Source organism: Dipodomys ordii, unplaced genomic scaffold (assembly GCF_000151885.1).
Source record: "Dipodomys ordii isolate 6190 unplaced genomic scaffold, Dord_2.0 Scaffold33, whole genome shotgun sequence".
Taxonomy (NCBI): Eukaryota; Metazoa; Chordata; class Mammalia; order Rodentia; family Heteromyidae; genus Dipodomys; species Dipodomys ordii.
The window spans coordinates 2,708,755-2,716,527 of record NW_012267249.1 but is presented as its reverse complement, the minus strand read 5'-3'; the positions used below and the strand labels follow the sequence as shown (position 1 = coordinate 2,716,527).

The following is a 7,773-nucleotide window of genomic DNA, read 5'->3' as shown; positions in this document are numbered from 1 at the left end:
TTCTTCCTTCCTTCCTTTCCTTTGTTTTTTTGGGTCAGGTTGTCGGGCCTGAACTCTGGGCCTGGGCGCTGTCCCTCAGCTCTTCAGCTCAAGGCTAGCATTCTACCACTTGAGCCACAGTGCCACTTCCGGCTTTTTTCATTTTGCTTATGTGGTGCTGAGGAATCGAACCCAGGGCTTCATGCATGCAAGACAAGCACTCTACCACTGAGCCACCTTCCCAGCCCTCTGTCTTTTCTTTCTTTCCTTTTTCTTTCTCTCTTTCTTTTTTCTCTCTCTCTCTCTCTCTTTGTTTCTTCCCATTCTGGGGCTTGAACTCAGGGCATGGTCACTGTCCCTTAGCCTTTTGTTCAAGGCTGGTTTCAAACTGTGATCCTAAGATCTCCTAAGTAACTCAGATTACAAGTGTGAGAAACCAATGCCCTGCATCTTCAGGGCATGTTATATCCTAGTGGTAGCAATGAGGCCTCCTATCCTTCTTCCTGTTGGGTACGCAATTGAGTTTCCAGAATGAGGGGCTTGGGCAGGAGAAAGTGTAGGATGGGAAAAGTAAACATCAAGCAAGACTAAAGGAGGACTTTATGTAGAAGATGAAAGAAAACTGTTGAACTGAGAAAAGGCAGGCCTGTAACTATAAATATCTAGACTTTCTTGTGTGGTTGGCAAACGAATTCTGAAGACAATTCAAAATATAAACTCCAGAAGCATGGAATTATTGCATAAGTGAAATTAGCATATAGATTCCTAAAATAACTTGGAAAGGCAAGATTTAATTTAGATCTTTTAGTAGGTCTCTTCCAGAAAAACAGTATGATTCATTCATCAATATTATATTACTCTCCAAAAAAATGGCTAATGAAAGAAAAACAATGCAACATAGTTCAAAGGAAAGGCTGGATTTCAAAAATGGGTTCAGGCTGAGTTGTGTCACCACTCAAGAAAAAGCATCAAAGTTTTATGTTTTTATGAAAAAACATTGTGGAAGTAAAAAACACTGTGGAGAGAAATAAAAACTTAAGTAAAAATCATAGTTGGTTAATCCTTTGAAGAGAATATGAAAAACCTAAAAATGTCACATTTCAACATGAAACTGGAGCCAAAAAAATTGCTCTTTTCTTATGGAAACTTGCTCTTTTGTGTGTGTGTGTGTTCTAGTACTAGGCTTGAGCTCAGAGTTTCGTGTTCTTGCTTAGTTCTTTTACTTAAGGCTGGTGCTCTATCATTTGAGTAATACATTCACTTTTAGCTTTTGTTAACTAATTGGAGGTAAGACCTCTCAGCTGTTTCTGTCCAATCTGGCTCTGAACTGTGAACCTCAGGTCTCAGCCTCTTACATAGCCAGAATTATAGGCATGAACTGCTGGCATCCAGCAAGTCTCAAAGTTATTTATTTTATTTTATTTTAGTCGGTCATGGGCTTGAACTCTGGGCTTAGTTGCTGTCACTAAGCTCTTCAGCTCATGGTGAGCCCTCTACCACTTGAGCCACAGCTCCACTTCTGGTTTTCTGGGGGGTAATTGGAGATAAGAGTCTCATGAACTTTCATATCCAGGCTGGCTTTGAACCATGATCCTCAGATCTCAGCCTCCTGAATAGCTAGGATTACAAGTGTGAGCCACTGGTGCCGGCATCAAAGTTCCTAAAGGGGTTATGATAGACTTTAGAACAGAAGAGATCCTTCTCTATTTGGGAGGTAAAAGAATTAAGATTATCTGAGCACAAAGGGGATTAGAAATCTTCAGTCACTAAAACTCAGGGCAAAACTGATTCATATTTTAGGATATTTATAGCTTTGACAAGTCTTTAAAAGGGGGGGCACTAAGTTGGTACATTCTGCGTTATCTCAAAGAGTCAGCACCCACTGTCCTTACCCACTAAATGAGGTTTCTGCAGTTTTCTAGCTTTACTTCCCAATACAGGGTTCCCTGGTTACATAACACACAGCTGCTATTTCCTCTGTAATAAGTCCACAGCCATCTCCTGGAATGTCATCAATTAGTGCAATAGCAAATTCATCCTCAAACTAATGTGCATTATTGTGGACCTGCAAGACCATAATGACAGCCTCTTCATATCCTATGTTTATTATTGAGTTTGTAGAACATTATGTATAATAACTACTATACAGTTGATTCAGAAGTATACTTTGTAATAGAAACAAAAATCCTATTAAAAATGATCTGAATAGTGTCACAAAAATTCAACAACTAGTTACTGAGACAACTAGATATCCACAACAAAAGAATGAAGTTGAACTTCCACCAGCCACACATCATATAAAAAATGAGCTAAAATGGCCTAGTGCTAGTGGTTCATGATTTTTTTTTGGGGGGGGGGGAGAAGTCTGGTCATGGGGCCTGAACTCTGGGCCTGGGCTCTGTCCCTCAGCTCTTCAGCTCAAAGCTAGTGCTCTAACTTGAGCACAGCGCCACTTCCAGCTTTTTTTCTTTTTGCTTATATGGTGCTGAGGAATGGAACCCAGGGCCTCATGCATACAAGGCAAGCACTCTACCACTGAGCCACCTTCCCAGCCACCGTGGTTCATGATTTTATTTTATTTATTTATTTATTTTATTTTTGGGTCCAGTCGTGGGACCTGAACTCTGGGTCTGGGCGCTGTCCCTCAGCTCTTCAGCTCAAGGCTACCGCCCTACCACTTGAGCCAAAGCACCATTTCCAGCTTTTTTCTTTTTTCTTATGTGGTGCTGAGGAATCGAACCAGGGCCTCAGGCATGCAAGGCAAGTGCTCTACCACTGAGCCACCTACGCAGCCCCGTGGTTCATGATTTTAATCCAATCTATTCAGGAGGCTAAGATCTGAGGACTTATATTCACAACCAATCAAAGCAGAGAAATCTTAGACTCTTATCTTTGATTAATCAGCAAAAAAAGCTGGAATAGGAGGTGTGGCTTCAGTGGTAGAGAGTCAGCTGAAAAGGTCAAGAAAGAGTACAGAAGTCCTGAGTTTAAGCCCCAGTACTGGCACAAAATAAATAAAGAAAAATAAAAGAACCAAGAGCTTGGAATGTGGCTCAGGGTCAGAGTGCTTGCCTCCCATGCATGATTTTATGGGTTCGATTCCTTTACCACATAAACAGAAAAAGCCAGAAGTGGTGTTGTGGCTTAAGTGGTAGAGTGCTAGCCTCCAGCTGAAGAGCTGAGGGACTACACACAGGCCCAAAGTTCAAGCCCCATGATCAACAACAAAAAATCTACTTCAGAGCTTGGAATGTGGCTTAGTGGTAGAGTGCTTGCCTAGCAAGCATGAAACCCTGGGTTTGATTCCTTAGTACTACATAAACAGAAAAAGCCAGAAATGGAGCTGTGGTAGAGTGCTAGCCCCAGGACTGGCAAGAAAAAAATCCTACTTGAAAAATTATAACTGTTTCCCCTGCCCCTCCTTTATCCATTATCTTAATGGTTTCTAGAACATCAAAATCTCCCACCTCACTGATAACAGCTTCTGAACTTCCCTTCATTGGACTCTTCCACTTTCTGCCTTAAAACATCAGAGTATTCAAGCACTTGGCCTTGGGTCTTTCCTTTTTGAAATTTGTTCTGATTTCATAGGTACTTTGGCCTTAATTTTATTCTTGGTGATAATGGGGTTTTGATCTCAGAGCCTCTCACTTGCTAGCCAGGTGCTCTACCACTTGAGCCATACCTTGAGCCCCCCCTTCTTTGTTGGTTATGGGCTTGAACTCAGGCCCTGGGTGCTGTCCCTGAGCTCTTTTGCTCAAGGTTTGTGTTCTACCACTTTGAGCCACAGCTCTACTTTCAGTTTTTGAGTGGTTAATTGGAGATAAGAGTCTCATGGGGACTTTTCTACCCAGGCTGGCTTTGAACCACGATTCTCAGCTCTCAACCTCCTGAGTATCTAAGATTACAAGAGTGAGTTACCCGCACCCGGTCCTCTCTTGGTTGGAAATATCATTTGTATGATACTGGCTGACAAATCTCTGTATCTCCAGCCTTCATGTTCCCTATCAACTCAAGACTTTAATCCTTCTATCTATTTAAGCTGTCTGGGTATATCTAACATCTGTTTCATGGGTCCAAACCAAACTCCTAATTCCTATCTCCAACTTAGCACTTCTCAATCAATTGATTAGTTCAGTGTACCATCACACACGGGGTTATAGAAGCAGAAATGTGTGAACTTCTTTTCCCTTGTTTACATAACTTGTTTTATCATAGTGTATATTCTTGTTTCTTTCATGACTATATTTCCAGATCCTCCATATACTCAGTAAACACTGAATTACAAGGAAAGGGGAAAATATCGGTAGTTTCTTCTCTATAAATGCATCATGGAACTTGTCTGTGCCCAGGGTCTTGAATCTATGTATCTACTTGGGGAGCACTGACAGCTCAAGGTTTCTTTCCTGACTTTCACATTGTAGGTTATCACTAAAGGTTTGATGGGTCTGAGTACTCATGGAAAGATTGTACTAGTTGTTTTTTGCTGGACCTTTCCCTGAGCTTTTGTGCTCAAGGCTAATACTCTAACACTTGACCTACAGCTCCACTTGCTGCTTTTTGTGGTTATTTGGAGATAACAGTCTCAGGAACCTTCTTGCCCTAGCTGGCTTTGCCCCTTCATCCTCAGATCTCAGTCTCCTGAGTAGTTAGGATTACAGGCATGAGCCACTGGTGCCCAGCAAGTTGCTGTTTTTTGGTGGTTTTTTTTTTAATGTTACTTCCTGCTGACCCAATTCTGAGCCTGTGCCCACATGTTTTTTTCTGACCTCTCAAAAGGCACTAGTCCTCCTATCTTTAACAATCACCTCCCACCTGGACGTGTAGCTCTTGGTCATAATCCTATCTGCTTAGGAGGCTGAGATTGGGAGGATCATAGTTGAGAACAGCCTGGGCAGAAAAGTTTTTTCGGATCAACAGAGAGCTTGACACAGTGGTGTTCACCTCTTATCCTAGCCTGAAATAGGCAGATCATAGTCTACACATGTGATTTGGACAAGAAAACCCTATCAAAAACAGCCCTCACACTGGGCGCTGGTGGCTCATACCTGTAATCCTAGCTACTCAGGAGGTTGAGAGCTGAGGATCATGGTTCAAAGCCAGCCTGGGCAGAAAATCCCTGAGATTCTTATCTCCAATTAACCACCAGAAAGCTAGAAGTAGTGTAGTGGCTCAAGTGGTAGAGCACTAGACTTAAACTGAAGAGCTCAGGGACAGCTACCAGGCCCAGAGTTCAAGCCCCATGACCAACAAAAAACAACCCCCCCCAAAAAAAAAACCCATCCCTCACAACAAAGGGCTAGATTTGTAGCTTAGCTGTAGATTGCCTGCTTTAAAAACAAAACAAACAAAACAAAACAGGGGGCTGGAAAGGTGGCTCAGTGATAAAAGTGCTTGCCTCACATGCATGCATGAGGCCCTTGGTTCAATTCCTCAGCACCACATAAACAGAAAGAGCCGGAAGTGTTGCTGTGGCTCAAGTGGTAGAGTGCTAGCCTTGAGCTGAAGAGCTGAGGAACAGTACCCAGGCCCAAAGTTCAAGCCCCACAACCAATAATAACAAAAAAAAAAAAAAAAGAAAAGAAACAGAATCCTCTGCCAGTACAAGCCCTCTTAAGAAATCAAGTGCTTTTTGATGCCAATTTTTTATGAACATTAGAGTAGTAACAGGATTCGAATTTTCAGTAGCAATAGTTCTTCCTTTTCCATGCTTTCTCTGTTTTAACTTCCTTTGGAACCAGATATCTTTAACTAACTGACCAGACAGGGTACCTGAAAAGGAAGGTTTCCACTGATCAATTCATTGGGATCACCAGGTTGGATCTTATTTTTATCCTCCTCAAGCCTAGACTGATTATTCAGTCTTGGGCTAGAATTTTATGGTGGCAATACTTCCTCTGTCTGGCTTTACTGTGACTTCTGATAGCTATTATTAGAAGTCTGCCCTACAGTTTAGACTTATCATTCGACAGTTAATTTTTGCCCTAGATAACATGATATATTCTCTTAGTAAAATAATACACTGTGGAGTAAATGCTTCTTACAGAGTGTAGAAATTTATTGGGAGTGATGAATGTTGAGTGGTCTCCTGAATTATATTCATACATTCAATTTATCACTGCTTACATGACTACTTAACTGACTCTATAAAACCAGGCCTCCCAACTCCCAAATTGTATGAAATATTTTACTCTAGTGTGGTCTGTTTAGCAAAATGTTCATCAAGTAAAAGATGACGATGATGTTTTCAAATGCATCTTTCTTCTCTCTTAGAGAAGCCAAGTCTCAACTTGAGTGATGGTCCAGTTATACTTCTCCAATTTTCACTAGAAATGTAATACAAGCTTACTTCCAAAGCTAGCTTCAATACTGTTTGGCAAAAACTGGTCGGCTAATTAAGGCAATGGGTCGTAGAGATGTTATTAAAATCTGGCTAGGTGACACCAGAAGTCAGCGTAAACAGTGCTTTAAGACTTGTGTTCTAATCTAAAAGTTTTCTAATGTTTTCAGCAAAAAGGGCAACTATACCTATTACTGACTAGGTAATTTCATGGACAAAAAGGCCATATTTTGGTGATATGGTGTTTTTTTCCAGAGATTTCTAAAGTATTTTTCAATTGATATTTCCTGCTCTGCTCCCTGCAGGTCTTCCAAGAGTGTGGTAGATGCCGGCCTCCGATGGCAGGTCCCTGTAGAGGCTAAGGCTCTGGCTTCTTAAAGAGTTCTCTGTGCTATGGCCCCCCAGTCAACAGCACCGCCGCTTCTGGCCTATTGATGCATTCGGGCTCCCAAGCCTGATCACTTCATCCCTTCCGTTTTCTTTGGTGTTTTTTAAGGGTGGGATCTTGCGGCTGATTCCTTGAAAGAGCTCTTTGATATTAACAGCATCCTTAGCACTCGTTTCAACCATTATGGCACCAATGGATTCTGCATATTCTTCAGACTCCTTCAGAGGCACCTGCCTAATATCCGAGAGGTCACATTTGTTTCCAGCAATAGCCATTACAATGTTTTCTGGGCCATGTTCTTTCAGTTCTTTAACCCATTTCTTCAAGGTATGAAATGAATCCAGTTTGGTAATATCATACACTAGGACAGCCGCGGAGGATCCTCGATAATACAAGGGAGCCAGTGAATGAAACCGCTCCTGACCCGCCGTGTCCCAGATGAGGAACTTGTGAAGCTCGTTTCCATAAGGCACGGTTTTGGTCATAAAAGATGCCCCGATGGTGGGATGGACGTTGGGCTCAAAGTTATCCTCGGTAAATCGACGCGCGATGCTTGACTTCCCGACCCCCGTGTCCCCGAGAAGACACACTTTGAACTCTCGGATTGTCAACATGTGCCGGGGCGGGCCGGCGGGTGGACCGGATGCTGACTTCCTGGGCGTGGCCAGCGGCACCCAGTCACGTGCTGCCCGTTGGCTCCTCCCAGTGCTGCCCCCACCCTGCGCCTGCCAAGGTGTTGGTCTCCTGCAGGCTTTCCTTGAGAAGGATTGCATGAGTGTTCCTAAGGCATTTTAGTCCGTAGTTTTCTTTTTTGTAATGTCTTGGTCTGGCGTTGATATCAGGTTAATGCCGGCCTCGTAGAATGTTCTTTTTTTTTTTCTTTTTTGGGTCCGGTCGTGGGGCCTGAACTCTGGGCCTGGGCGCTGTCTCTCAGCTCTTCAGCTCAAGGCTAGCACTCTACCACTGGAGCCACAGCAGCACTTCCAGCTTTTTCTGCTTATGTGGTGCTGAGGAATTGAACCCAGGGCCTCATGCATGCAAGGCAAGCACTCTACCACTGAGCCAC

The 7,773-nt window shown here is 42.9% G+C and overlaps 1 protein-coding gene and 1 pseudogene across 1 annotated transcript in view; both read right to left on the bottom strand.

The window, feature by feature from the left end:
• The window catches only part of Exo5 (exonuclease 5), a 64,742-nt gene that overhangs the window by 44,309 nt on the left and 12,660 nt on the right, over positions 1-7,773 (bottom strand). The gene's annotated exons all lie outside the window — the stretch shown is intronic.
• Positions 6,069-7,321, bottom strand: LOC105986195 (annotated as a pseudogene).